Below are 4,691 nucleotides of genomic sequence, written 5' to 3' on the forward strand. Positions count from 1 at the left end.
AAACAATCCACAAATGACTGCAGCTCGTGCTTGGCGCAATTGTCAATCAGGATGTGTATGTTTGGCAAGGGGAAGTCGTCTTTTGGACTGGCCCGGTTGAGGTCCCGGTAGTCGACACAGACTCTAACCTTCCCATCCTTCTTTGGTACTGGCACAATGTTGGCTAACCATGTTAGATACTCTACCACCCTGAGAACTTTGGATTTGACCTTCTTGGTGACTTCTTCCTTGATATTCAAACTCATGTCTGGATTGAACTTTCTGAGCTTCTATTTTATTGGCGGACAGGCTGGTTCGGTTGGCAATTTGTGAGCCACAATAGATGTACTCAGACCAGTCATGTCATCGTACGACCAGGCGAATATGTGCTCATATTCTCTTAGAAACTCTGTGTATTCTTCCTTTTCTGATGGTGACAAATGAACGCTGATTCGTGTTTCTTTGATGTTTTCTGCATCTCCCAGGTTAACAATCTCAGTCTTGTCCAGGTTGGACTTAGGTCTGTTCTCAAAATTCTCAACCTCTTTAACAATCTCTTCCAGTATATCATCTTCCTCTGAATCTATGTCCATTTGTTGCGTTGTCTCGTTGCATGTCACAGTCATTGGTTCATCAAGATAAGTAATAGTAATGTTGTATAAGTAAAGTAATGAGAGAAAATAATAAGAGTAAGATTTATAAGAAAACCGAAATGCTTTGATGAATTCCATAACTGTTTTTGAACATTGGAGCTCTTTCTTGCAAAAATATAAGAAAAAAGTGAAAGGAAAGTAAACTGGTAAAATAAAACAGTGCATGATGCTTGTTCAGCCTTGCTACCCCGAGGCTCGCCGGGCTCTGGTGGTTGTGATAGTCCAGTTATTGAGGCATGCTCCTCTGCTTACAGCTCATATGGAAGGGCCTTCCTCCCCCTCCTCCTCGAAAATGACACAACAATCCATATCATCATCTTCCAGGAACAAATTCCTCACTACTGCCAGTGCTTCTTCTTCTTCTGACCCGTAGATAACCTCGGCCGGCTGGACAATCTGCTCCAAAAGGGGTATTGGCTGCTCCAAAGGATAGTAAGGACCGCGCCATGGTGGCGACCAGTCGTTGAACTCTTTCCAGGTATACTCATACCCCAATCCAAAAGTGGTGCCATGTTTCTTGAGCTTGATGGGCTTAGTGATTCCTTGGAGGTTTTTGCCGAGTCCTTTGCCAGGTTCATATCCACTCCAGTTCAAAATGCTTTCAATTTTGTTGTCCCACCATTTGTCTTTATCAACAGCGTTGACTCGCTCGATGTGGTGGTAAGTTTCCCCGCCTATCCTTCTTCTGCCTCCTATTGCTGGGATAGTCTGGCAACTGTATATGGGATTGCTACTGTCTCCGTGAATGATCACCTCTTGGTGGTTCCACTCAAACTTCACTACCTGATGTAGTGTTGACGCTACAGCTCCATCGGCATGAATCCACGGTCGTCCTAACAATAAATTGTAAGATGCTGACACGTCTATTACTTGAAAATCAACATCAAACCAAGTAGGTCCCATTTGTAAACACAAGCTAATTTCCCCAATAGTAGACCTTTGGGATCCGTCGAAAGCTTTAACGTTGATGGACCCGTCCTTGATTTCATGCAGCCCTTTTCCCAATGTCCTGAATGTTACCAACGGACAAATGTTGAGACTGGACCCTCCATCGATCAAGATCTTGGTGATAAAATAATCTTCGCATTGCACGGTGATGTGCAATGCCTTGTTGTGACTCAACCCTTCTGGCGGCAGCTCATCTTCGTGGAAAGTGATCTTGTGACTTTCCAGTACCTGGCCTACCATATTCGCCATCTCTCCGCCAGTGATGTTACTTGGTACATATGCCTCGCTCAGCACTCTTAACAAGGCATTTTTGTGTGCATCGGAACTTTGTAGCAAAGCAAGGATAGAAATCTGTGCCGGTGTTTTGTTCAGTTGATCAATGACTGAGTATTCTTTGGCTTGTATCTTTCTCCAGAGGTCATCGGGCCCAGTTTCAGTGATGGTTGGCCCACTAGAGGCCTGCTTGCTTGATTCAGCCAAATGTTCCGGGGTATAAACCCTGACGGTTCTTGTCATACCTTGTGCCACAACGGCTTTCCCGAACTTGACCTTCCCCTTTCTTCTGGCTTCGGCTGTGTAGTCCCATGATATAGCCTTTGTATGGAACGGTGTTATGGCTGACATTGCCACTGGAATTGGCGTGGCTATCCTTATCCCAAATGGAGCAGGCCCCTTAGGCGGTAAAACTGCGACTTCAAAGGGTGTAGGTGCCTTTGCTGGAGACACGAATTCGACCTCAACTGGTGCTGGCGTCTTTGCAGATGATGATGCATCAAACTCGAGTGGCATGGACATATTCACCTCGGCGTCCCCAGAAGGCTGAATCTGAGCCACAATCGGATTGAGGGTGACTACTGGCTTCTTTGGATAGTCGCCTTCTGTGATTAAACCAATTGATCCCTTGGGGTCCCAGTCGTCCTCTATCTCGATCATGTGAACACCTCCGCCCTTATGGTCTGGCAGAGGGTTATTGCGGACATTTGGAGCAGGCTCCTTTGCTACAATGATCTTATTGTCAATCAAAGTCTGGATCTTATCCTTCAGAGAGCGGCATTCATCAATGGTGCCGGAATGGTATGCACAGGATTTATTTGGATTGACCCACTGAGAAGGGTTTTCTGGGGTTATGGCAGGGATAGGGGTGACATAACTAGCAGCTTTGAGTCTTTCGTACAACTGGTTAATTGGTTCAGCAATGGCGGTATACTATTTGGGAGGTCTGCTGTCAAAGTTTGGTCGAGGTCTAGGGAAGTTTTGACGTGGGGGAGGCCTTTCTGCCCAACGATTTTCGCACCTACGGTGCCTTGGCCGCATCTGCGGTCCCGCACCTACGGAAAAGACCTCGCAGGTGCCCATTCCCCTTACCTGGCCAAGCTCCGCATCTGCGGACAAAGGGGACCGCTTTTGCGCGCCTTCCGCACTTGCGACTACTGCGGTCGCGCAGGTGCACCAAAACTTCCGCACATGCAGATGACTGGGCTGACCTCACTTGTTTGCTTCTGCGGCTCGTGGATCGCACCTACGAGCTCGCACCTGCGGCTGGCCAAGCGCAGGTGCGATTATGACAGCGGATGGGAGCTTCAGCTGTTGCTCCAAATTTCCAACTTGGTCCAAGCCTCGTTCGATTGACCCTCGTGGCCCCCAGGGCCCCACCCGAATGTACCAACAAGTTTGGAATCATAAAATGGACTCGCTCAAACTCTCGGAACGCCCGGAACAACATTAAAACTAAGAATCACACCCCAAAACCAATTGAATCAAGCTTATGGACTTAAAGTTCTTCAATTTACTCCCAATGCGCCGAAACGTACTTAAACTACTCGAAATGACACCAAATTTTGCGTGCAAGTCTTAAATGACATTACGGAGCTATTCCCGATCTCAGAATTCCGTCTGGACCAGAATATCACCAAAACCCGCTCCAAACCAAATTTAAAGAACTTTTAAAACCTTCAAAGAACCAACTTTCACTAACAGGCGCCAAAGCGCACCCGGGTCATCCAAAACCCGATCCGAACATGCGCCCAAGTCTGAAATCATCATACTAACCTATTGGAACCGTCAAATCCCGATTCCGATATCGTTTACTCAACATATTGACCGAAGTCAAACTTTGCCTTTTTAGCCAACCTTAAGGAACCAAGTGTTCCGACTTCAATCCGAACCCTTCCAAATCCCGAACTAACCATCCCCGCAATTCATAAAACAGTAAGAGCATGCACCGGAAGTCTTATTCAGGGGAACGAGGTTCTATAAAGCAAAACGACCGGTCGAGTAGTTACATTCCCACCTCTTCAACAAACGTTCGTCCTCGAACGGGTTTAGAATCATACCCGGAGTGCTGAATAAATGAGGATATCTGCTCTGCATGTCCTCCTTGGACTCCCAAGTCGCCTCCTCGAATGGTTGGCCCCTCCACTGAACCTTTACCTCGAAAATCCTCTTGGATCTCAACTGGCGATTCTGTCTAGCAACAATGGCAACTAGCTCCTCCTCATAACCCAGGCTCTCATCTATCTGAATAGTGCTGAAGTCGAACACATGTGTCAAGTCGGCGTAATACCTCCGGAGCATAGACACGTGAAAAAACGGATGGACTCCTGATAGGCTGGGAGGTAAAGCAAGCTCATAAGCAACCTCCCCAACTCGTCTCAACACCTCAAATGGGCCTATAAATCTTGGGCTCAGCTTGCCCTTCTTCCCGAATCTCATAACACCCTTAATAACTTAAAATTTCTAAATAGATTAAAACACTAATCATATTTTAGAATAAAATAATATATTAAATTTTAAAATAATGAAAGTGTAGGTCCTACAGTTTTTTATTTTTTGAGGGAATTTAAATGCTAGAAAATAGTAAAATACTTTTATTTTAGCAAAGCACGAGAATTCAGTGTACTTGACCGTCATCAAGAAGTAATCTTGACTGATACTATAACTTTGGGAATATAAAGATTGTATGGGTCAAAATCTGATCCCACGATAATTAACGAGGCTAATCCCGTTTTAAGTTAATTCATGATTAATTAACGGCACGAACACTCAGGATTGACAACGTTCAACCCGCCTCTAGCTCGGTCGACAAGGCCCTGGCCTACGCGCCAATACAAA

The sequence above is a fragment of the Nicotiana attenuata genome, chromosome 9 (assembly GCF_001879085.1).
Source record: "Nicotiana attenuata strain UT chromosome 9, NIATTr2, whole genome shotgun sequence".
Taxonomy (NCBI): domain Eukaryota; kingdom Viridiplantae; phylum Streptophyta; class Magnoliopsida; order Solanales; family Solanaceae; genus Nicotiana; species Nicotiana attenuata.